This window comes from Macaca fascicularis, chromosome 13 (genome assembly GCF_037993035.2).
Source record: "Macaca fascicularis isolate 582-1 chromosome 13, T2T-MFA8v1.1".
NCBI lineage: Eukaryota > Metazoa > Chordata > Mammalia > Primates > Cercopithecidae > Macaca > Macaca fascicularis.
In genome coordinates this window covers 42,357,198-42,384,706 of record NC_088387.1, presented here as the reverse complement: position 1 = coordinate 42,384,706, position 27,509 = coordinate 42,357,198, and the positions used below count along the sequence as shown (strand labels likewise).

The window sequence follows — 27,509 nt, the reverse complement described above, 5'->3', positions numbered from 1 at the left end:
CTCTAATATGTCAATAATGTATGATTTTTCTATTTTAAAAAGACGGGTGGATCACGAGGTCAGGAGATCGAGACCATCCTGGCGAACACGGTGAAACCCCGTCTCTACTAAAAAATACAAAAAACTAGCCGGGCGAGGTGGCGGGCGCCTGTAGTCCCAGCTACTCGGGAAGCTGAGGCAGGAGAATGGCGTGAACCCGGGAGGCGGAGCTTGCAGTGAGCCGAGATCCGGCCACTGTACTCCAGCCTGGGCGGCAGAGCGAGACTCCGTCTCAAAAAAAAAAAAGAAAAAAAAAAGTTAGATATCCAATATATGAAAAAGTATTTGTGAATCTCCTTTGGTAAATCTAAAGGAAGACAGAGGTCCTGGGGATGGAAGTCAAAGCAGTAGAAGACAACGTGTCTTTCAGAATAGAACTTTCATTAATACCTAAGAGACAAGGATAATTCACAAAAATGTTAGATAATGACATAAACAACTTAGGAGTACGTGGCAAATTTCATGACATTGCTCCTACATTCTGTATGATCTGGGACAATAAGGAACATAATTAAATGGAGAGACTGAGTTAGAGTATGGACCTTGAAGGATAGATAGAATTTAAATGGATAGAGAAAAGTATGTGGAAATAAAACATGGGGGTGGGGGAGGGTGAATTACTTTGTAGTTTCTGTGTAGAAACTAGAATACCCATGCTGTTAGAGGGTTTTGGTGGAAGAGAGCTAAGGCAGTAAGAAGCTGTTTAGGGAAGTATATGGGAAGTATATATTTACCTCCTAATTTTCCATCACATGGCATAGTGCATATGCAAGCAGATGTTTAAAAACCCATTCTTGAGCTAGTTCACTCCCTGCAATCTTGAGCCAAGCCCTAAGTGCTGTTTTGGGCTTTCATATGAAGTACAAATATGCTAGATTTAAGCAGCCATAGCAGCATCATATCCAGTTTAATCTTGGGAACTATTTCCTGAATTCCACGTGATTTGAAAAGCATGTCTTTCCTCAATCAAATACCGCCAGTCCTTTGCTGAAATAGTGGGTGTGGAGACTGTCCACCTTTCTGGATGACAGCAAATGGTACATAAGAAACCCTGTCTTATGTTTGCATGGCATGCCTATTGACAGCAGTAAGGAACAACTGTTATCTTTGAAAGTAGGACAGAGAGAGAGAGGAGAGTAGGAGCTATTATCTAGGCCCATTCATAATCATTGTGGTCTGAAGAGTGGAAAGGACGTAGAGAAATTGGATGGTGCTTACAGGCCATGCATTATAATGAATGGGAAACATTTAGCAACCAAGATAGGCACAGGGAATGCAGCACTTGGCTTCCCAATCTCCCCAGGATTTACTGAAGTTACGAAGAAGTATATGATAAAAAACAATCAGCGTAAATTGCAGACCCATCTTTCATGCTGCTTTAATTAAAAAGCCTTTCATCATTTCCAGCTTAAACATCTCTTTTCTCAGTCTTAAAAGTAACTACTGAATCTTCTAGTGCTTTCACATTGGTAGTCAGGAAAATTTGGTTTTCATTTCCAGGCTGTACAAGGAAAGCATTACATATACTTTCCCTGGTAATTTGAATGCATATTTCTTCTCTCTCTCTCTCACTTTATTCCAGAGTAAGGCATCTTATTTCAGGTTTTCAAAACCAACTAGGATGTCAAGAACTTTGAAATAAAGGTTATAAGAAATGTAGGTGTCAAAGTCGCTCTGATACATACTAAGTGGTATAAATACAAACAATGGATGCATTAGGAGGCACTTAGGATGTTAGGTACTCAAGACAACTTAAAGGACATTACTTTGAAATCTTCAAAAGGCAGAGAAAATGTGACAAAGTTGTTTGCCATTCCTTCACTTGCTCTGCACTCTCTTTGTGCATCTGCATTAACTAACCCTTTTGAAACTCTTTCTTCCTTATTCCTTCTTGTCAAAATTCTACCCATTCTCAAGTCCAGTCATCCCACCTTCAGGATCTCTAATCTCACTACTTATTAAAGAATAAAACAGACTAGTTCACATTAGCTTATGCTAGGAATTTGGTTCAATGTCACATAAAAATCACATTAAAAGGTCTTTGTTGTATTTTTTTAAAATGACAACATTAGTACTAAAGCAGGCAATCACATTTTTTAACCTTAGATACACTTAGAGTTAAATACCTATCACAGAATGCTATGCAATTTAGTGTAAAATAACATTTATTTGACCTATGCATAGAATGTCCATGACTTACTTGCTTTTTACTATGATTTTTCTCATATCCCTTTCTGAAACTGGTCACCTGCTTCCATCTTCTCGAGTCAGAGTCCTCAAGAGATAGCAGTACTAGTAAAATTGAGCATCTAGTGTATTGGGTCTTGAGGCATTGTTCCCACATAGGACCCTACCACTTCTTCGTGAGTATTAGCAGATACTAGAAACAGATGCCAGAGGCATCCTGTTTGTTGGCCACTTCGCCACTCATCAAGGTTGCCATCTTGTTTTGGTGTAACCACAACATGTACATCACCTTCCCCAAAATGTCCCTTCTGCCTATATTCCAGCAACAGTAGGCCACTTGGATTAAATGTATATATTTAATCTACTCCATATACATATGCACATATATATGCAGCTAGTAAACAGGGTTAAATAGGGTTTTTTTTATTTTATTTTATTTTATTTTACTTTAAGTTCTGGGATACATGTGCAGAACGTGCAGGTTTGTTACATAGCTATACATGTGCCATGGTGGTTTACTGCACCTATCAACCCATCATCTAGGTTTTAAGCCCCACATGCATTACGTATTTGTCCTAATGCTCTCCCTCCCCTTGCCTGCCACCCCGAAACAGGCCTAGGTGTGTGATATTCCCCTTCCTGTGTCCATGTGTTCTCACTGTTCAACTCCCACTTATGAGTGAGAATATCTGGTGTTTGGTTTTCTGTTCCTATTAGTTTGCTGAGAATGATGGCATCCAACTTTCATCCATGTCCCTGCAAAGGCCGTGAACCCATTCCTTTTTATGGCTGCATAGTATTCCATGGTGTATATGTGCCACATTTTCTTTATCCAGTCTATTATCGGTGGACATTTGGGTTAGTTCCAAGTCTTTGCTATTGCAGAGTGCTGCAATAAACATCCAGGTACATGTGTCTTTACAGTAGAATGATTTATAATCCTTTGGATATATACCCAGTAATGGGATTGCTGGGTCAAATGGTATTTCTGGTTCTAGATCCTTGAGGAATTGCCACACTGTCTTCCACAATGGTTGAACTAGTTTACCCTCCCACTAACTATGTAAAAGTGTTCAATAGGGTCTTTTTGACACATTTCTCCATAATGCCTCTGGAGTAGATTCTGCTCGTCTACAAAGATCACTGATGGATATGAGAAACCTTTCAAAATTCCAATTCTTTTGGGTTCACTTTAACTCCTAAGCCAAAATCCTCACATCTGGAGCTCAGGAATCTTTTAATAAGCTACCTGTTGACAGGAAGAACGGCATAACTCTGTGAAGCAACATTTGGGAGCTGATGGCTTAAAAGGGTACATTTGTGCCGGTCTTCTCCACTTCTGTACTTTTGATTACACTTTTCCCTTCTCTTACAGTGCACTTTCTTCTTCTCCACAATATCCTCCTCTAAAAAGCTTATCTGCTTTAGGTCCTTATTAATGAAAACAGAACATAGTCTCTTAATTTGAAATAAAGAGTCCTTCATCTGTGTTTTCATAACACACTCTGTCTTATTTACCAAAGCCTGCCTTACTTAACTATTTTATTCTCACATTTGGCCTTTTCCCTCTCCTTTCATGTTGAAACTGAAAAGTCTCAAGGTAAGAAATGCTTTCAGAAATTATTTTCTCCCTTAATGTATTGTAAACAATTCCCACATATATGCTTGCTAACCTCAACTTATTTAACAATTCATTGTGATTTTGTCTGTTCTTTTTGGTTTTAAACTCAACAAAGGGATCCATGTCCTTCTTAACAGGCAGCAGAATCTTCATACATTCATGTTGGTTATCTAAGTATTATTATTTCCTAGGTCCATTTATTCACATTGTCAACCTGCCCCCACCCATGGTACTGAGGCCACTGATGTGTGGATGCCACTTTGAGAAACATTGGTCTAAACAGAATGCTAGAGTCAGAAATCCGGTTGCTGCACTATCACAGCCACCCTTACAAGCTGTCTCTGTTTTTGCTTCTCTTTTGAAATAATTTACTCTACTTTTTTCTTGAGGATCAGGCTGACCTTTCTGTCTAATTTCCCTGGAAATATGAAGAATTGAAGTTTTCTTTAGATTCCTGGTCTCATACTCCCAGGCCCTATATGATAAGTCCAGCCACCTGTCTCCGATTAACTTTCTGTGCTCTGGGCATGGGCTTTGGCCAGTCTGCCTGTTGATTCTGAGCAATTAGAACCCGAAATTCATTCTCTTTTTCTCTCTCCAGATCTTGTTAATAATGCTTTTTTGTTGGTCTATTTACTAAGCTTTGTATTTCCAGATTAGTTCATCAGGGAATCACGTTTCCATTCTGAACTTGCCATCATGGGTCACATTTTCCCATATGGAACCAGCGTGAAAGAAGAAAGAGCCAGAATCGAGTGCAGAGTTGAACGCTGTGGTAAAGCCAACATTTGGAAAATGAATCTATCTTCAGCACTTGGCTCTAGAGACACAGCTACATAGGCCAAACACCAAGTCCAAGGAAGCACCCTACTCATAGTCCCTGTTTCAGCACAGGTTGGCACCGACACTTCCAATTAGGCAGGGCTTGCATCCAGGAATCAGATTGACTGGTCGTGGTAAATTTGGGAACTCTATCCAAAGAAAGCAGAACTCCAAACCTGGACTGGCCAAAGAGGCAGAGCTCCAGACCTTTTCCTGACAAAGGCAGGCAGTGGACTCACTGACATTAAAGTAGGCAGGAAGACTCTGGTCCTAGAAAAGAGCTGGACTGGTAAAATAACCATTGAGAACTGAAAGACGATTGCAAATCTATAGACATATTAAAAACCAGATGTGAGAAAGCAGGGAGTGAGAACATGAGGACCTAATATAACCAGAGAGCCACAGAGAGTAGAGATCCATTTTGGGAAATAAAAGAAGACACAGACCCTGCATCTTGAAGCAATTTGATTTTACTGTTTTAAGGGAGGAATAAAGCTGTCGAAATAATTGTGGTTTTTTACTCAATCAGAACTGGCCCAGAAACAGAAAATCTAAAAATATAATTGAGGAGATATTTCTGCTAGATAATCTAGGTTATTCTACTACCAACCGGTCCCAAGACCTCACTAACTTAAAACAGCAAAGGTTTATTTGTCATCCTCATTATTTATCCAGCATATTTTAGAGAGGGGCTGGTGACTTCACTCTCTCAAGAACCCAGGCTGATGGAGTGGGTCACTGTTCCAGAGAGAAGCTGACATCTGGGAGGTCTTAAATTAGTAATTAATGGTCATCTCTAGAATGTATACATGACTCTTTTGTTATCGATTCACTGGCCACAACTAGCTACATGGCTTCATTCCAACCCAAGGAAACCAGAACTTTCCCAGAAGTATAGAACCAGAAATATTTAGTGAACAGAGCTATTGATTATTTGGGCCCCCAGTTTTTGAAGTTACATATGTATTTAAATGTTAAGAAATATAAAATAAGGTTTCATATATAAACACAGGTGCAGAATTTACAGTAATGATATGTAGGCTGGTTGCACAATAGTGTCCAAAGCATACATTTGAGATTCTTCTACCTCTGCCCTCCTCCCACTCTACACTGTTGGGCTCCAGACTTTCTGCAAAGATCCAATGAGGGCAGATGCAGTTACTGAAAACTACGTCATTCCCTGATCTCACCAACTTATCTTTGGGTCCTAATACACAGCCACCATCCTTTTTCTTTCTCTCTCCTCTGTTTTTTAAATTTATTTTTATTTTTTGTGCTGTCCTCTCCCCATCTTAACATAAACACTTTATCAAGTATTCCATATTTTTCTTGGCTTCATCTCAGAAACATTTTTTCCCTGCAACATAAAAATTCAACTACATTTTAACCACAATTTATCTGTCTTGGCTCTAGCCAAGGTGAACACTACCCAATTTAACCTGGTTTGCAGTTTGGGCTTACACAGTGCACAGAGACATAGAAAGTTCAGAATTAAAAAGAATAATCTTATTTGGAAAATCTCCAGGTATTTACATAGACAGATATGTCATTAACACCATTATCTTTTAAAGAAGAATTTGGGAGAACATGTTGATACCAAAAGAATACAAACAAAAATATGTGCTTTGTTTTTTAAAAATCACCATAAAATCACCAGGGTCTACATTATTTACCTGAAGTACAAATCTAACTTGCTATAAAGATTTCCAATTGGATATACTAATTTAGCCCATCATATGGTTAAAATAAACAGAAAAATAACAAAAATTTGATTGATCTAGGGCTGTTTGCAGCCTGAATGTCAAGCAGACATCAGTCACTTGGTCTTATACCCTTAAATTTTCATGAGACTAGAAATATGTAAATTAACTACTGCACTTCACAGATAAAAACCATGGGGGAGAATCTGCAGCACTAAGCAATGTTCAGAAACAAACAAAAGAAAGACTTTTGCACATTTTATAAATTTAAAAATATTTGTGCCGAATCAGTATATGTTTTGTTAATGGTGAATTATTGTTGTTTTCAGTTTAATAGAGGATAAACAAGGGCCAATTTACTCAATAGAAGTTTTGTATTCTCCCAAAGTTGTATGTGTGTCATGCACAGAAAATGAGGAAGCTGATCTCAGTCTGTCATCCTAACTTACACAACATGATTGAATTGGCCTGGGATTTTTAAACAAACATCAAAGAAAAAATGGCATAGATTAAAAGGTTTCTAACATTATGTCATGGTTCAACTATGTGTTTTCTGTTTTTTTCCTGCTTTGAATGAGACTAATTTAGAGTAAAATGTGTTTTTTCATCTGTGGGATAATAATCAATGGTATGCTTTCTATTACTACACAATTATGTCATCAGCTGATAATGATTATGTAAAGTGGCTAATTATTTTTATGATTACTTCAGAATAAGCATTCTAGGAAGCAGCACCTACTCATTTAAAATATATAAAAGTCTAATTTTATCAGCCATCAGCAAAACCATTCTTTCTCTCTCAGCTCTTGAAAGTGTACCCGTTTATCTCTGCCCTCTGAGTATCTTCATCAACTTGGTCATTCCCCATTCTTCACATTGACAGGGACGCAAGAGAAAGCCTGGTGGGGGCCTGAATAAAAGGTGTGTATTTGGAAACTAATTAAGTTTGATTCATCTCTTTTGGCAGCACTTTGCATTTCTCTTCCCATGTTTTATTTAAAACTTGATTGCTTAAATAGCAATAAACAAACAACTAAACAGAACCCGGAGGATAATTATATTGAATTTCACTTATTTATTTGCAATGAGATAGATGATCTGAAGCATAACAGATCTACTCTTTGTGACATATGAATTCATTTCAAACCCCAGACTTAGGGGATTTCTCTTTTTCAGATGAAGAAAACAAAATTAGAGTTTTCTTCTCTTTCTTCAAATTACAGTTTTAATCTCACCTTCTCCATTATGCCTTTCTTGATTACTTCATTCAGACATGAATTTTTCCACCTTAAGCCACAATACTGAGTCAACAGTTTTCTTATAGCACTTGTCACACACAGCTTGATGTGGCTGCCACTTGAGTAACACTTCAACATTGTTCAGTGGCATCAGAGTAAGTTCCCACTCAAGCAACCCCAGCTAATAGCTATGCAGTAACTAGCCCTAGTTTTCACATATAGAAATAGGAATGATACCTATTTGGTCTGTCTTCCAGGATGGTTGTAGCATCCAAACTTGAAAATGTGTATCATGGATCCTTGTAAACCATCAGTGTTACTGCAGAAATGTCACCTGTGTTGTGTCTCAAGGAGTGAAACCATGATCTTACTCTACCCCTGTGCTCTCCAAAAAGACTGGTGCTCAACCACTCTGCTCAATGAATAAATGAAAGAATGTGTGATTGACTTCATTGATTGATTACTTAGTCAATGAAAACGATAGAAGTTCTTAAGGAAGTGTCCAGAGAAGAAATTGGTGACTAAAAAAGTAGAAAAAACAAAGAAGAAAGTAGAAAAGTAAAGTCAAGGAGTGAGGAGGTTCTGATCCCCACTTTGGTATTCACCATTGCCCTACTTACCCCATTCCTCTGCCTTCCTCCGGAAGCTGCGAAAGGTGCACCCAGCATCATGAACTTTCCTTCTGCAAGCATTTTTGGAGTTCTCACAATGGATTACAGTTGACCCTTGAACAATATGGGTTTGAATTTTGTGAGCTCACTTACACATGGATTTTATCCCACCTGTGCCACCCAAAGATAATGAGACCAAGCCCTCCTCCTTCTCCTCCTCCTCTACCTACTCAACATGAAGACAACAAGGATGAAGACCTTTATGAGGATCCACTTCTGCTTAATGAATAGTAAATATCTTTTCTTTCTTAATTTTCTTAATAATATTTTCTTTTCTCTTACTTTATTGTAAGAATATAGTATATACTACAGTATACACTACTAGTAACTAAGAATACAGTATATACACAAAATATGTGTTAATCGACTGCTTACGTTATTGGTAAGACTTCCAGCCAACAGTAGGCTGTGGGAGTCGATAATTATATGTGGACTTTCAACTGTGTGGGGGATGGCACCCCTAACCCCTGCATTGTTCCAGGGTCTCCTGCATTTAATCATCTCAATATACTGATGAAGTGGGCACTATCATTATCTTGATTTCATAGATGAGGAAAATAAGTCTTAGACAAATAACTTGCCCTACGTTGTACAGTGGTGGAGTTCAACTGGTGGATTTCAAACCCCAACAATCTGATTATCCTTCATATTAGCTTGCCAGGGCTACCATACAATATATGTCATGTGGTCATGACAAGGTAGTTTAAAAAACAAAATTTTATTGTTTCACAGTTGTAAAGTCTGGAAGTCCTAGGTCAAGGTGTCCAAAAGATTGGTTTCTCCTAAGGCCTGTCTTCCTGGTTTGCAGATGGCCATCTTGCTGCATCCTCACACATAATCATTCCTCTGTTCACTCACTTCCCTGGTGTCTCTGTGTGCCGTCCAGATTTCTTCCTCTAAGAACACCAGTCAGATAGGATTAGGGCCCACCCCTGATGACCTCATTTAACTTTAATTACCTCTTTCAAGGAAACACTAACAATGAAACTGGAGCTCCAACATGTGAATTTTGTGGGGAGACAAGTCAATCCATAACATTGTCTTTTCCAAACACTTGTCCTATGAATGAGAGAAGATCTTGGTCGAGGGGAAGGGATTGCTGGTGCTTCTCAAACTTCAGTATGATTGATATTTACTAAAATGTCCCTTAACATCACAGATATCCTAGTCCCCATACCTAGAAATTCTAACTCAGTAACTTTGGGGTGAGGCTCAAAACTGTCTTCTTTTAACAAATATCCTCAAGGCACAGGATCTTCAAAAAAATCTCAAAAATACACTAAAGTAGAAGACAGGTAAAACCTGAGAAAAGGATTTACAGAATCCTTTTGTCTGAAATCCATGGTTAACATTTTTGAGTCACTATTTTAGTTTACCTGTGTGATCTATCTGGAAGAAAGTATGATCTTGTTAGGACTTGTTTTCATCATTTAATCAAATGTCAGGCCAGTTTTTGTTTGTTAATTTTCTTGCCCAAGCTGTGAAAAACAAAAACTGCTTTTATCTTTATTTTCCACAAATTCCCCTTTTTACATTTTTCTTTTTTGAGAAAGAATCTGCTTTCTCAGGTTATTTTCTTTTGACTCTACTCAACTATTCGTGAACACAGTGGAAATCTCCAATGATGTCATCATTTCTCCCCAACTTTCCTGTTGACTTACATTTCCAACCTGTTTTTTCCTAATTACTTTTAATAATATCCTATGCAGTAGGACCTTATTTTTATAATTTTCTGAAGGATAAAATCATCAGTAACAGAAATCACTTCTTTCAAATAAATAGCTTTTAGTTAAAAGGCATTTCGTGGAATCTCCAGTTAGCTGAAATTATCAACTCTGAATATATTCCATCTCTTTATCACCTCTGTGAATGCAACTGGGAAAATCTCAATACTTCTTCAAGTGGCTTCATGAAAATCCTGACCTGACTTTTAAACTACAGCAGGGAGATTTGGATAAGGATATGATCAAAACTTGGGGAAGCCTCATCTTAAGCCAAAAACTCACTGAAGAAAATTCCCCTTTAAGGTTGGGACCAGTAGACAGGTGGTACTGGTCATTGCTTTGCCTCAAGCACCACCCCATCCCTACGCATTTGCATCAAAGGAGGCCACTCATGAGTCTAGAACATCAAGTAGCAGCATCAATGTCGAAAAGCACCATGGATTTACATGTTGGTCCTCTATTACTGTTAGTAGGAAAACAGCTTGGTAAGAAAAACCAGTGTCAAGTGCAAAGGTCTGCAAACTGTGGTCTGTGAGCCAAATTCTGGCTACTGCCTGCTTTTATACATAAAGTATGATTCGAATACAGCCTCACTCATTTGTTTATGTTTTGCCTATGGCTTCTCTCACACTACACTGGCAGAATTGAGTCGTTGTGGCAGAGACTATATAACCACAAAGTCTAAAATATTTACCATCTGGCCCTTTGTAGCAAGTTTGCCAGCCACTCATCTAGAGTAAGTTCCTCCAGACATATAAAATATGCACATCAGTAGCAGTGGGATAAAAGAAGATGCTCACTGAAAAAAGAAAAGAAAAAAGAAAAGAAGCTGCTTTCCGAAGCTCTGAATTTCCTACAATGGACTGGAGGTCACAAGCAGGAATGTGGACATACTTTGTAGGGTTTCTGTGCTACTAAAATTCAGCTCACCCCTATTCTCCATCACAACTCCAATCAAGAACTAATAGTTTTACATTAGAAATAGGTTTGAATGGCCCAAAAGCCTGGCTCCCTGCAGAGTCGGCTTCAATTCCCTGATGTCTGTCCAACCCTGCAGGGCTGCCGAGACTCTCAGGCGCCACCTTCCCTGCTCAGGGTCATTTAGCTCCTCCTGGCCCCAGTTCTAACAAAGAGGCCACTGACCTGAGTCATTTAGTTCAATTGCTGACAGGAATCCCATTATCTGAGTGCCACTTCCCATTGTGGCCTCTAGATAGAGGCACACAGCTTTGCACTCGTGATTAACGTGGGAGATGAGTGGTCACGTACACTCTCCAATGGGGAGTTCACGGAGACAGAGAGGCTTTTACATGCACTAAATCTGCACTCAAGGCCAGACTCTGGACACATTTTTTTGTTTTTATTTGTTTCTTTTTGTTTGTTTGTTTTCATTTCTCTCTGTTCTGTGCTCATTCACTGTGACCTGAAGGGCAGCCTCAGGCATAGATACTGCTCCTGGCAGCATAGCTGTTTAGACTGTATGTTGCATCAGCTGTGAACTTTTGTGGACTAGAATGATAAATAAGAGCCTCCTATGAGTAATATCATGAGATCAAGCCTGTTTCACTAATAAACTGGCTAATGTTTATTGATTGGATAGTAACTACATAACAGAAACCTAACAATCAAAAATACATTACAAAAGAGGGAGAAAGAAGGAATGAGCACTTTGGAAAGTATCTGAGGGCACTGGTTTTGCAAAATCAACCTGGGGTTAGAGTTAATGCAGCACTCTAAGATCAAAATACCCTCTGTCCAAGGGCATCGATTGGTAAATCAGATCTCTGACCTCATTCAGGAGTACCCTTCTGACCCTGCAGGACATCAATTTCTAAAACACAGTGACACTCAGTAGCACATAATCCTATCCCTTTGGCCAGAGCCTGAATTACGTAGTTCATCAAATGTCTGATAGCAAAAGAGCTTTCGTTTTACTTTTAAATTTTTTTGTATGCTAAATGCAAAAAAGGCCAAACAAGACCCTCAGGCCTTGTTTATAGGTCCTGAGGATCATACACCCATCCAAATAGACACTATCACTTATTTAGTAAGAGGTTACATTGACCATTGTGAATGAGGGAAGATCACTGTGGGCCATGAGTGAAGGCTGTTGGGTTTGTGCAAACGCATGATGAAGATGGGACAATAATGATGACAGTGATAACTAACAGTTATTAACCATGCCTCTGTGATAGATTCATTGCTAAGGGTTTTGCCTGTGTAGCCTAGTGTAATACTCACAACCACCCTTCAAGATAGATACTGTAAGTAACTCCCAAATACAGAGTGTAGCTAAGGTCACCACAATGCTATGTCCTAACTACTTTGTCTCTAAGTCACCTTTCCCAAGAACTTTTTTTGTAGTGAAAATATTGATAATATTTTCATGGAAAATGCCAGAAATAATGTGCAGAAGAGAATATTTTTGAATGTCGCCTTAGCACCCTACGGAAATTTAATCTGTACTTTCTTACTTTTCCATTAACATTCCAAATGTACCCCATAAATAAGACTCTTGGTGCATCCAGAGAGAAGTCCATTTCCTATCTTTAGCTGTGTGATTAATAATTATACAAGTATCAAGAGAGAAAGTTTCATCAGCTCTGGAAGGTTTGAAGCATTCCTATCTGAGGACTTAGAAATGTGTTCTCACAGGATCTATGATATGATGGATCAAGAGCTTGATATGTTTTACTTTTTTAATTTTGATTTTTTTTGAGATAGTGTCTCACTCTGTCATCCAGGCTGGAGGGCTATCTGTGAAAAGGAAATTATAACAGGCCTCTTGGCAGGCTTCCATGTGACAAGCAACAATCTTAACACGAAGACTAACACATAGTAGACACTCACTTAACCATAGCCATTAATGTAACTGGGAGTTATTCTATTTCACATTTACAGTCTGACATAGCATTATGTGTTTTCCGTTTTCTAATATGTGGAGTATACATGCAGGAATTCTGGTTTAACCAGACAAGAGTTTGTTGTTTTATTTTTTGGAATCATTCTAATATGTCCAAAGTATTTTTCTGTCTTAGTGAGTTCAATATATAATTGAATTTTTCTTTTTTCTTTTTTTTTTTTTTTCGAGACAGAGTTTCTTGTCTCTTAGGCTGGAGTACAATGGTGCAATCTTGGCTCACTGCAACTTCTGCCTCCAGGGTTAAAGCGATTCTCCTGTCTCAGCCTCCCAAGTAGCTGGGCTTACAGGCACCTGCCACCGTGCCCGGCTAATTTTTATATTTTTAATAGAGACGGGATTTCATCATGTTGGCCAAGCTGGTCTCGAACTCCTGACCTCAGGCGATCTGCCCACCTCTGCCTCCCAAAGTGCTGAGATTACAGACGTTGAATTTTCTTTTATTATTGAGTTTCCCACAAGACTTTAGGGACATTCATTTGAGCTTCATTTCTTTTTGTTGCTCACTGAAGAAGGAGATTTTGGACACAGAAGATTAGGTTCGACTATCTTTCAACCCAATTCAAAATTATAAAATTTTACTTTTCTAACTGAAAGCTCAACATGGATTGATCTCACGTGAAATAATTCAGGACTTATTTAAGAAGCTCTTCATATGTTTTAAGGCTTTCCTGATGCTATTATTTCTAATAATAATAAATATTATACCAAATTTCTGCCTGGCAAAACTCGAAATTTAGGTTGATACTTTTCTCCTCAATTAATAAATAGAGAGAATATTCAGAACAAGTCATTAAAATTGGGTAAAAAAATATATATCTCTTTCCTAATCAGCATGTAGTTCTCCACAAGAATATAAGAATCCCCGTGGATTACCTCTGTAGACCATGGGATGTAATTTGTTAGAGCAGTGGTTCTCAAGCTTAAGTGTATATCAGAATCACCAGGAAAGCTTGTCAAAAAACAGATTTCTGGGACTCACTCCCAGATTTCTGATCTAGTAGGCTGGGTGAGGCTTTGTATTTCTAACGGGTTCCCAGATATGCTGACACTGCTGGTCCAGGGACCACACATTTTTATTGATATATTAGAGTTGTACATATTTTGGGATACGTGTGATATTTTGATACATATATACAATGTATAATGATTATGTCAGGGTAATTGGAGTATTTATTGCCTCAAACATTTATCTTTTCTTTGTATTGGAAACATTATAATTCTCATCTAACTATTTTAGAATATACAAAAAGCTATCATTAACTATAATTTCCCTACTGTACTGTCAAATGCTAGAGTGTATTTCTTCTATCTAACTGTATTTTGGCACCCCTAATCACCTTCTCTTCACATACCCACCCTTTCCTTTCCAGCCAAGGACAACATTTTGAGAAAATCAATATTCTTTGAGGAAGTCAAATTTTCTCACCTCTGCAGGGTGTATCTTTAACAAGAAAGATCCCATTAACCACCAAGTGGGCTTTTGTTTTTAAATAATAGCTTTTTCCCTTATCCTTTCAACTCTGAGCATTCCTCAAGATTCATTCTTTATACCTTTTTATTTTCCTTCTCTTTTGCAGCGAAGTCTTCAGTCTTTTGTGTTCATCTCTGTGCAACTGGCTCTCAAGTCCGTTTGTTAAATTTTTTCATTTTCATTTTTTGTTTTTTTAGAGACAAGGTCTCACTTTGTTGTCCAGTCTGGAGTGCAGTGGCATGATCATAGCTCACTCTAACCTCAAATTCCTGGGCTCAAGCTCCTTCCACCTCAGTCTCCTGAGTAACTAGGACAACAAGTGCCACCAGCCTGGTTTTTTTTGTTTTTTTTTTTTGTTTGTTTTTTTTATAATTTCTTGTAGAGACGGTGTCTCATTATGTTTCCCAGACTTCAAGTATCTTCCTAATACCTTCATCTCCCTTTGGATCTAGGTCCAGAATTCCACATCTTTTCATTCAACAAGAACTTGTGGAACAAATGAATAAATGAATGAATAAATAGATGGACGAGTGGGTATGTAATGCCCTTAGAGCTAACTAAAGAACCAGAAAGCTTCTAGTTAAAATTCTCTTGGCTCTAAATCTCAGTCTTTTATCCAAATTAATGGTAGAAAGGTAATTCTCTATATTTTATGAAAATAAGGTTAAGAGAGAAGAGGTGGGGAAGAGTAAAACTGTACTGCAATTGCTATAATTATATAGGAGATTTGGCAAATAAGCAGGCCTGTAACTAGAAACTAGTCACAACGGGATATGGGTGAGCCATAGTAAACTCTGATTTGGCTGTACGCCTTTTCCTAGCAGTAACCTTCGACTCCCAACGTCAGATATTCTTCACGTGAACCACCTGCCTTATAAAGCATGATTTTTCAAATTTATATTACTTCCAAATCCTTTCCAAGTTCAGACAAACTTCAAAAATTACTCATGCCTATAGTCTACAGTGTCAAACCACCTGAGTTTTTATTCAATAGGTCTGGCTTGGGTCCTGAGAGTTTCCATTTAAACAAATTTTTAGTTACTTTTGATGCTGCCAGTATGAGGACAATACAGGGAATCACAGCTCCTGGAGACTGGATGGTAGCTGCACTACATGACTACAATAATAATGTTAATTACAAGAATTGAGAAGTAGCTAGACACATCTGAATGGCACTAGAAAACTTTCTAAAGAAAAACATAAGAATCAGATTCAACTATTGGAATGGAAGTACAAAGACCTCTGAAAACCTACCCTTCCACAACAATAACAGGGATATTGGCCCCAAAAAATCTTTTAAAAAGCCTTCAAAGTCAAATTTTTAAAAATTCTGGAAAGTATGCAAAAGTTTGCCACGATCTGAGAAGTGTTTAGTTAAAAAAAAAAAAAAAAAGTTGAATCTTGTAAAAACAATAAGCTTTGTGATGGTTTAGCATGCGCAAATTTCATCTCCGTTTCCAGCTCTGTAGTGACCTTGAAAACCAACATTCTTGCAACTATGGTAGACTACTAGCCATTGGAAGAGGTAGAACTGATTTTTAGCTCATCACATCCATCACATGCCTCATTCCCAAAGAATGTTCACTATTTATGACAGCTCACTGAAAACTTCATTTTCAAGATTTGTCTTTATTTGACCAGACTCAGAGCTTGCTTAGTGCAAACAGCCATATTAGAAGGGCATTTATAGAAGAAAAATAATGACAACTGATTAACATTACAGCTGCCTGATGCAGCATTGCCAGTTGAGGATAAGAGGCTGATTTTTTTTTTAAGCACTGAAAAGTAAGATATCCATAGGAAACTTTGCAAAGCTTTCACATATTCCTGGGAATTAGAAGTAATTCACGTATGCAGGGCTGTGCTCATGGCCTATATCAGGTAAGAGTTGAGGAGACAGTAAACTCTCATTGTTGTCAGACCTTAAGGCTGTAGACAGTAAAAAGAGAAGTTTGAGGCAGAGTTTTAAACTCCTACCAAAGCACTGAAATGTACCCAGCACACATTGGTTCAAAGCATTTAAGATTATCTCTAATCAATCATTAACTGACCAAGAAGGTAACCAAATAGAAATTTCATAGACCACACACAACAAAAAATACAAACTTTACATAGTAGTCCAGATAAGTCAATAAACAAACAACAGCAACAACAAGCCCAGGTGTGTGGGGGTGATCATCTTCTTTCTATAATTTAAAAATTACATCATTTTAAATGTCCAATTTTCAGTAATAAAGATGAGACACTCAAAGAAACAAGAAAACAGGCCTATACATATGAAAAAAGTCAGTAGAAACTGTCCCTGAGAAAGTCTAGGTGTCAGACTTACTAGGTAAAGAACTGACATTCACTATTAGAAATATATTCAAATAACTAAAGAAAAACTTGTGTAAAGAAGTAAAGAAAGGGATGAGAATTATTCCCTATGTGAACCCCCAAATACCTGAGACAGGTCTCAGTCAACTTAAGGAGTTTATTTTGCCAAAGTTAAGGATGTGTACCCATGGCACAGCCTCAGGAGGTCCTCAAGACATGTGCCCAAGGTGGTTGGGGCACAGCTTGGTTTTATACACTTTAGGGAGATGTGAGACATCAATCAAGATATGTAAGATGTACATTGGTTTGGTCCAGAAAGGCAGGACAACTCAAAGCAGGGAGGGGGCTTCCAGGTCATAAATAGATAAGAGACAAATGGTTGCGTTCTTTTGAGTTTCTGATTAGCCTTTCTTAAGGAGGCAGTCAGATATGCATTTATCTCAGTGAGCAGAGGGATGACTTTGAGTTCTGACTGTCCTTTGTCTACAAGGAAATTCCTTGTGAGGGAGGTATGTAGTTTCTTTTTTTATCTTAGTAGCTATTGGTTTTAGGAATAGAATGGGAGGCAGGTTGTCCCTAAGCAGCTCCCAGCTTGACTTTTCCCTTTGGCTTAGTGATTTGGGGGTTCAAAGATGTATTTTCCTGTCATACCTACTGTATAGAGAATATCAATAAAGACTTAGAAATTATTTGAAATAATCATTTGGAAAGTTTAAAAGTACAATAACTGAAATGAAAACGCTCACTAGAGCAGGTCAGCAGCAGATGTGAACTGTTGAAAAGAAAAAAATCAGTTAACTTGAAGACAGATCAATTGAGATTATCCAGTCTGAAGGTCAAAAAGAAAATATAAGAAAAATAAATAAGTAGAGCTTCAGAAATCTGTAGAACCACATCAGGCACACTATTTTACCCATATTCAGAGTGCCAGAATGAGGGGTAAGAGAAAAAGGGGTATACAAATATTTGAAGACGTAATGGTCAAAAACTTACCAAATTTTATGACAAACATTAATCTACACATCCAATTCATTCAGTGAACACCAAGTAGAATAAACTAAGGAGATCCACACTGAGACACATCATAGTCAAACTGTTGAAAGATGAAGACCCTTGAAAGCAGCATGAGAAAAGCGACTCCTCATGTGTAATCAATACTCTGTGAAATTAACAAAAGACTTCTCAGCAGAAACCATGAAAAGGAAAACACTATCAACTAAGACTTCTTCTGTGTTTAGCAAAACTATTTTTCAAAAATAATAGAGAAATTAAGACACAGATAAAAACTGAGAGAATTTGCCACTAGCAGTATAAAAAATATTGAAGAAGATCCCTAGGGCTAATATGAAAGGTCACTAAACAGTAATTTGAATCCTTATAATGAATAATGAATATTCCGAGGATGATATGCCATTCCCCATAATGTGCTTATTTCATACTGTATGTACGACCATATCAAAACATCTCATGTACCCCATAAATATATACACTTGCAATATACCCACAAATTTGTTTTTAATTTTAAAAAGAAAAACTGAATACCATTAAAAGCAAAAATAAAAATAATATGAATATATTTTTGTTTAAAACACTTTTCTTCTCCTATTCAATATGAGACTGCTACACAACTCAAGAATTGTCAATTATGTGGAAGGGCTTATAACACATAAAGATGTATTTTGTATGAAAATAGCACAAACGTACCATGAGAAAGAGTTATGTCGGAGCAAATATTTGTATACTATTTATTATAAATTAAGTTGTTATTAGCCTAAACTACATTGCTTTAAGTTAGATGTTAATTATAATCCCTAGAGAAATCACTAAGAAAACAGTTCAAGAACAAATGTTAAAATAAAGCACAGGGAAATTAAAATGATATACTAGAAAATAATCTAACAGAAAACAAGTCAGTAATGATAAAATAGAAAAACTAAAAAAAAAAAAAAAACCCAGATGTAAGTCATAGAAAACAAGTAAAACATCAGACATAATGACTACCTATCTGTAATTAAGTTAAAAGTAAATTAAAATGACACTTTATTCAAAGGAAAAGGAATATATTTATTAAGTATATACCTTTTAAATTAAATAAAAATTAAATTTAAAAGAATTAAAAAGAAACAGATTCCAAGTATATGTTATATGCTGTCCACAAGAGAAAAACTTCAAATTCAGAGACACAAACAGGTTAAAACTAAAAATGCTAGGAAAAAAGATATATGATTCAATAGTACCCAAATAGTCATGGAGTGGCTATAACAACATCAGACAAAATATACTTTAAGACAAATTGTTACTAGAGGCAAAAAAGAACATCTTACAATAATAAAATAGTTTATTATTTAAGACATGAAAATTATAAACGTATATCCACCTAGCAAAACAGTCCAAAAATGCCTAAGGAAAAACTCACAGAACTGAAAGAAGAAATAGACAGCTGAATAACAATAGTTGGAGAACTCAGTACTTCACTTTCAGTAATAGATAGAATAACTGGCAGAAGATCAGCAAAGATATGGAAAAGTTGAACAACATTATAAATGAACTATTAATATAAACCTCATAGATAGATGTAAAACATTCTACCCAAAAACTACAAAATATGCAGTAGTCCCCTTTATATGGAGAGGATGTGTCTCGAGACTCCCAGTGGTTGCCTGAAACTGATAATAGTACTGGACCTTATATATACTGTGTTTTTCTCCTATAGGTACATGCCTATGATGAAGTTTAATTTATAAATTAGGCGCAGTAAAAGATTATCAATAATGACTAATAAAATAGAACAATTATAACAATATATTGTAGTAAAAGTTATATAAATATGCTCTCTCTCTCTCGCTCTCTCTGTCTCTCTAAATATCATACTGCATCACAGGTAACTGAAACTTCAGAGAGTGAAACTGTGGTTAGGCAGACTACTATACATTCTTCTCAATGCACTTGGAACATTACTCAACTTAAGCCATATATAGGCCATAGAACAGACCTCAATAAAACTTTATAATGATTAAACTTTCCAAAAAGTATGCTGTCTGATCAAAAATAAAATTAGAAATCAATCACAAAAGAAAATTAACAAAGATGTGGAAATTACACAGCACACTTTTAAATAATGGATCATAAAAGAAATTGCTTAAATGATTAAATACTTGGAGATTAGTAAAAATGAAAATACAGCATACTGAAAGTTATGGGATGCAGCCAAAGCAGTACTTAGAAGATAATTTATAGCTATAAATGCCTATATTTAAAAACAAGAAAAATATAAAATTAATAACCTAACATTTCACTTTAACGAAAAAAGAAAAAGAGAAGAAAATTCAACCCAAAGAAATCAGAAGAAAAGATATAATAAAAACTAAAGCATAAATAAAGAAAACATTATTGGATCTAAGGATGGGAAATGTCTTTAATGTCTTCATACAAAGAAAAAAACCTAACAAGCTAGACAATAAAATGTTATGGATTTCATTACTTTAAAATTTAGAGGTTATATTAAACAAATTACAACTCTAAACAAAAGTAATAGAGATACGAGATTGGAAGAAGATATTTGCAATCCCTAAAGCTAACAAGAGTATCACCTAGAACTAAACTGTTCAATACGTAGTCACTGGTCACATATGGTTATTTACATTTGAATTTAAATCAATTACATAGAATTAGATTTCAGTCTCTCAATTGTACTAACCATATTTTAAGTACTCCCTAGCCAGATGGCTGGGGGGGGACCATGTTAAAGAGTTTTGATATAGAACATTTCCATAATCACAGAGAGCTCTATGAAACAGACCTAATCTAGAATATATCACAAACTTATAAAAATTAACTACAAAAAGCAGGAAACTCAAAATAAACATGAGTAAAAAAATAAATAAGCATATCATAGGAGGAAAAGTCTAAATGGTTATCATGATTTCCACATATGCCTTAGGAATCAGAGAGAAGAAAATTAAAAGCAATGAGATACCAGGTTAGACCCATTTGACTAATAAAAATCTAAAAGTGGGGTATCAGCAAATTTTAGTGAAAAATAGAGGAAATGAGAAACTTCACTGAGTGTTGATAGGGGTGTAACTAGCATAGTTGTTGTGGAAAACAGTCAGCAATATTTAGTAAAATTAAGAATAGATATCCTAGCACTCATGCACCTGGTTGTATATATCAGAGAAATTCTCATCCAAACTGACAAGATATAAACAGTCATGGTCCTGGATGCTCAATCTATTATTTTGAGCTAGTTCCGTAGGTCTGTTATTTTGAGCTAGTTCAGTAGAATTTACTATAATTCTTGCTTTTTCCTTCTGTTTCTAACAAATTTTACTCACATACAATTACTTTCAGGATATACTGAAAGTGAAAGTCTTGCCCTGATTTTCTGAATAAATGTAAAAAAAAAAAAAAAAAAAAAGGCAATAGTGTACATTGGCAACACCAAAAGCAGAACTTGGGTATTTAAGAACAGTTTCCAAGTACTTGGTTGTCATAAGCTTTGGGTCCATAGTCAGGATATGAATATGGGGGTGGTAAAAGTATATTCTACCTTTCTTCGTGACAGCACATCTACTGTTTTTCTTGTCCCCTCCCTCCCCAATCAAGTGAATATTAATATTTGTATTCGCCAATTCACCAAGCCAACTCTAGCAGCCTTGTACTTGGAGGAAATTCTTCTATTACTGTTATTCTTCTCTTTTGGATTTGTTAATGTAAGCTTTTATATATATATATATATATATATATATATATATATATATATATATATTATGCATAGACACTTCATTGAAAATTGAGAAATACTGTAACAAGAGCTGCCAGGTAGGCACTATTTGAAACCATAATCTAGTGTTTGAAAATATGGTCCTTGGGCTCAGTGGAAATGTCAAGCATAGAGATGGTACTTTTAGTATTGTGGCAGATAGAATTCTAATACAACCTCGTAATTCCTGCCCCCTAGTATTCCCTACCCTTGAATGTGGGTATGATTTGTAACTTGATTCTATTTCTTTCCATGTCTCAAAACTTTATTTGATTTATTTTTTTTTTTTTGAGACGGAGTCTCACTTTGTTGCCCAGGCTAGAGTGCGAAGCACAATCTCGGCTCACTGCAAACTCTGTCTCCTGGGTTCATGCCACTCTGCTGCCTCAGCCTCCCGAGTACCTGGGACTACAGGCGCCTGCCACCACACCCGGCTAATTTTTTGTATTTTTAGTAGAGATGGGGTTTCACCGTGTTAGCCAGGATAGTGTCTTGTCTCCTGACCTCCTGATCCACCTGCCTCAGCCTCCCAAAGTGCTGGGATTACAGGCGTGAGCGACCGTGCCAGACCTAAACTTTACTTTTTTAAACAACTCTATTGAGATATCATTCATGAACCACATAGTTTATACATTTAAGGTGTACAAGTCAAAGGTTTTTAGTATATTTATAAATTATAGCTTGCTTCTAACCAGTAGAATATGGCAAAGATGAAGGAATTTTTCAGATTTAATTAAGATGCGTAATCACTTGACTTCAGTCAAAAGGGAAATTATCCTATGTTGGCCTGACTTAATCAGTTGAGCCCTTTAAAAAAGAATCTAGAGGTGAAAGACTCAGCTGCAGAGATTCCCTCTCTCCTCCTGGCTCTGAAGTTCCATGCATGCTATAGCCACAAGAAAATGAATTCTGCCAACAACCTGAGAGAACATGGAAGAGGATGCCAAGAGTCAGATGAGATTGCAGCCCTGGCTGACAATTTGTTTTTATTTTTATTTTTATTCTTGCAATGGATTCTTGCTCTGTCACCCAGGCTGAAGTGCAGTGGCATGATCTAGGCTCACTGCAACCTCCACCCTCTGGGTTCAAGGGATTCTCCTGTCTCAGCCTCCTGAGTAGCTGGGATTACAGGGATGCACCACCACACCCAGCTAATTTTTGTATTTTTGTTAGAGACATGGTTTCATCATGTTGACTAGGTGGGTCTTGAACTCCTGACCTCAAGTGATCTGCCCACCTCGGCCTCCCAAAGTGCTGGGATTACGGGTGCTAGCCACCGTGACAAGCTTGTTATTGTTTTTTTCCCCATTTTTCATTGACACAGAGAAATTGTATATATTTATGGGATACAGAGCAATGTTATTATATGTGTATACCTTGCATTCTGATCAAATCAGGGTAATTAGTATATCCATCTTCTTTCAACTTTGTGAGAATACACAGTTATGCTGTTCCCAGACTCCTGAATTATGGAAACTGTGTGATAATAAATGAGTGTTGTTTTATGCTGCTAAGTTGTGGTAATTTGTTACATAACAATAAAAAACTTACACAAGCATTGAGGATGGGTCATCTGTCTTTGGCAGCCAGGAGGTAAAAAGACACAGAAGATTACTCCTCAGAATACTGAAAGAGGAGGCATACTCAACAGAGGTGGTGCCATCTTTATAAAAGAAGATCAAGAACGATGTCGTAGAATTGAAGGAGAAAAGGGACCCAAGGAGAAGGGTGGTTAAGTTCAATATGCTGCAAAAATATCAAGAGGAATGCAAACTAGAACTGACAAAGGCATTACAAGAAAGGTCATTGATACTTTACAGAGTCCAAAGGCTTTAACAACCAATTCCTAGTCAAAAAGAATCATGGCATCTGAAGCTCTCAGCTTGAACAGCAGCAGCGGTCTGGAGTTCAGGGTAACAATCAAACTCACAAGACAGAAAGAGCTATACCCAGAGCCAACTTTATTTAGCTTTCAGAAAGGATACATGTAGGACCACAACACAACATGCGGGGCAACTCGGTTTCACTTAAAAGCACAACTTCTGAAGTCCAAAAATTCCTCCACATTCAGGCCCCACAATGGGCATGAGAGAAAAGACTGAGCAGCTATGGACCACCTCACTCTGGGAAGATTTAAATTCTGGGGTCTTTTCAGCTTCTCTACCTTGCTAGTCACGTATCTCCTCAAGGGCATCCTACTGGTGCATAGTCTTATGCAGCTGTCTTAGGGCAGCTGAATATCATCAATATCAGTTACTGATTACTCAATAAGTCATGTTGACAAGGAGGTAAAGGTGCTTATCCGTTGCATAGTCACCTTGGTTAGGGTCTCATTTATTTTAAATCTGCTATACTTTTATAAAATCTTTGAGTTAATATTGCAAGAAGGATTTGACCAAGGAAAAAATCTTGGGGCTATAGGAAACATCACATACCAACCTTTCAAGCAGAGAAAACATAGCCATAACTCTATAACTCAGTGTCTGAGTGCTTTCTCTAGAGTCTGCACTCCACTCACTCACACTGCAGTAAATTTTTCCATTGTTGTTTATTCTATATCGATAGCATGTTCCATCTTTCTGATGTCTCCTTAACTCCATAATTTCAGTGAGGTAACCACTCTGAGCTGAGAAGCCCATCTTCATTTACAGGACCTTCTTTTATACCATACCATCTCACATGGCCTGCGCTTATAGGGCATTTACAGTAGTCAGTGTCTTTGCTTCAACCCTGGATTCATTTATTTATTCCGTCCCATAGTATAACCTTGACCTCCAGCTGCTTCAGGACAGTCAAGTTTGTAAAACGAGTAGGAACCATATTGCAAATGTTGCCTAATGGGAAGAAATAATATTACAGTGGATTAGAATTGCCGAATTTGCAAAACTGCTTACTGATCTCTCGAGATTCTTAGACTTTACACTAAAATGCTACATGACTATTTTAGGTCGATCTCATTTTACAACCAAGAATTGTAAGTAACGTACAATGTAGGGGATAATTCTGGTAGGTGATAAGGTGAGGCTGCCTTCAAACCAACTTAGGGGAGCAGATTTTTACTAATCCCAAGAACTAAAATGAGAAATCACAGATCTTATTTTCTGTTTTTTTTTCTCTCCCCATGTGCAACTTCTCACACATGTACATAAACACTACATGCATTATCCCCACACACCTACAACATACACACAATATCCTACTTATCTATCCTGTAAGTTACCTGTCATGCTCTTACCCTCTCCATAGTACCCTCTAGCAATAAAGAGGAAGAAGGAGGAGGAGGAGGGCAGAATAGACCTACCTCAACTTATGCCATTGTGAGATAGGAGGATTCCAAGGATACACCAGGTAGAAAGTAATTTTCCAGGTATACCCTAGAATAAAAGACAGCTTTCCACCGAGAAAACACAGAAAAGGATAGTTTTTCCCACACGAACAGACAAAGGGTTGTATCCATCTCAGTCCTGCTACCTTAAGGAAATGCTCCCAGCCCAACAGAAATATGCCAAAACATGTACGTGTACAGTTTTCTGTGCAAAATGTAGTGTTCGGGATGTCATTTGTCATGAATCTATTTTAATCCACTAGCACACTGCTGTATCTTTGTTCTTTCTGCCCTAACTCCTGACTTCATGTATTGGACTTTGAGTTTTTGTCTGGACTTCCCAGACCGTCATCACAGGTAATTGACTTCTCAGACTCAGAACAATTCAATTCCATCCTGCAGTCAGTGGATGATTCCTACTCTCTAACCTGGCATCTCTGCCGGACTGAGAATCCATCCCATCTTCTTCCATTAATAGAGTACATGGCTTCAGATTCTAAACCATCCATCCACTTCTTCCTCCATGCCCAAAGTTTAGCCTTAGAGCCTGGACCTTTGACATGTGGTGAACTTTGAGAAAGTGATTTTCACAGAGAACACAAAGAATAAGCTGAGAAGGAGAAACTGGGTGGTGAAGGGATTAGAAGGCACGGATATGATCCATCTGTTCTATCAATGAAAGAATGGCATGAAAAGGAAATGAGCATTAGTGGTGATAGTAGCAGCTTCCATTTAGGTGGTTACTTTAGGTCAACCACTCTTGTAGTATATTTTATTTAATTCTTACAATAACACTTTGGAATATATATTTGTCAATTATGTTTTACAAATGATGAAACTAAAGACAAAAACTCTTTAATTTGTCTTAAGTCTTTCAGCTAATAAGTGTCAGAGTCAAGGTTTTTTTCCTCAATCCTTCCATCCTTCAACCTCTGGTAACTACAGATTTACTCTCTGTTTTGAGAGGTGTTTATTATCATTGTTGTCATTTGCTTTTTTGCAGGTGTGGCTGGGGAGGGGGTGGTTCTGGGAAAAAATGGAAAATCTGCTAGACAAATTTGAAAAGAGCTGTAACTCTTACTCTCTACTTTTATGAGTTTGGCTCTTTTAGAGTCTACATGAGATTGTGCAATATTTATCTTTATGTGCCTGGCTTATTTAACTTAATATAATGTCCTCTAGCTTCATTCATGTTGTTGCAAATGATAGAATTTTCTTATTCTTCCTTTTTTGCGGCTGAATAGTATTCCACTGTGTATATATATACTCCATTTTCTTCATTCAGTCACTCACTGACAGACACTTAGGTTGATTTTGAATGTTAGTTACTGTGAATAGTGCTGCAATAATCATGGGAGTACAAATACCTCTTTGACATATTCATTTCATTTGTTTGGATATATACCCAAAAGTGGAATTGCTGAGTCACATAGCAGTTCTATTTTTAATTTTTTGAGGAACTGCCATACAGTTTAACATAATGATTATAGTAATTTTCATTTCCACCAACAGTCTGCAAGGGTTCCCTTATCTCTACATCCTCACCAACACTTGTCATTTTTCATATTTTTGATAATAGCCGATATTATAATAGGTATGAGGTGATATCTTGTTGTTACTTTAATTTGCATATCTCTGATGATTAATTATGTTGAGCAATTTTTCATAAAACTATTGGCCATTTGTATGTTTTTTTTGAGAAATCTCTACTGAAGTTCCATGTATATTTTAATCAGATTGTTTTCTTACTATTGAATTGAACTCACATATATGTATATAAAATCCCCTTTACCAGATATATAGTTTGCAAATATATTCTCCCATTCCCCCATACGTTCTTGAATATTTCCTTTGCTGTGAGTAAGGTTTTTAGTTTGATATAATTCTACTTATTTTTGCAGAGTCAAGATTTGAACTCAGGCATGCGATTTTTTTAGAGTTCATGACATTGACGACCAGCACAACTAAATTTTCATATATATAAAATTTGGGAAAACAGCCAATATAGTTAAGCAAAGTTTTGCCAAACATGGAAGTTATTTCTGAAAAGCTACACCCTTTCTCATCCCTCCATTTTGTTTATAACAAAACTGAGGGCAACAACTAGGTTTCTCTCATCCCTGAATTACAATATAAGGCTAGTTTTATGACTGATAAATTCCGCATTCTAAGAATTGTAAGGGAATTAAGCATGAACCTCATAAATTTATTAGACTTATAGACTATGAAAGTGGGCCTGAGGAGTAATGAGACAAAATAGAATTCCCTAAGTATATTGTTAAAAACACTAGCAAAATGAGTTATCAAATGCTCATACACACCCTCACAAATAATATATACTATATTCCCCATAAACATAAAAATTCCTTCATGATTTTATAAAATTCTATAATAAAGAAAACTTTTAAACCTCTAAAAATGTTCTCAGATTCTCTACAGATGCTCCCATTGAGTAGGACCTTGAGTTGTGGCAGGCTTTGCAACGTTTTTGCCAATTAAATATTGTGAAAATGATGTTATGCAGCATCTGGGCCAGAACCCACAAGGTCTTTATCTTCTCCTCTCATCCTCTTGAACCCCTACAATACCAGATGCAAAAATTGGGCTAGTATTTCTGAGGGTGAGAGATCACACAGAAAGGGAGGCCCAGCTGTTAGACAGCATTAATCACCACACAGGGGAGTGAGGCCATCTTAGACCATCCAGCCAC

At 37.0% G+C, this 27,509-nt stretch overlaps 1 long non-coding RNA gene and 1 other non-coding gene across 2 annotated transcripts; one reads left to right on the top strand and one right to left on the bottom strand.

Moving 5' to 3' along the window:
* Window positions 1-7,127: 7,127 nt before the first annotated feature.
* On the top strand, window positions 7,128-10,585 carry LOC135966795 (uncharacterized). The gene is made up of 2 exons (XR_010580395.2): window positions 7,128-7,290; window positions 7,865-10,585. It is a non-coding gene; the product is annotated as an uncharacterized lncRNA (long non-coding RNA).
* A 15,234-nt stretch (window positions 10,586-25,819) lies between these two features.
* LOC123568493 (U7 small nuclear RNA) lies at window positions 25,820-25,878 on the bottom strand. Its single transcript, XR_006691868.2, has one exon. It is a non-coding gene; the product is annotated as a U7 small nuclear RNA (small nuclear RNA).
* Window positions 25,879-27,509: the final 1,631 nt, after the last annotated feature.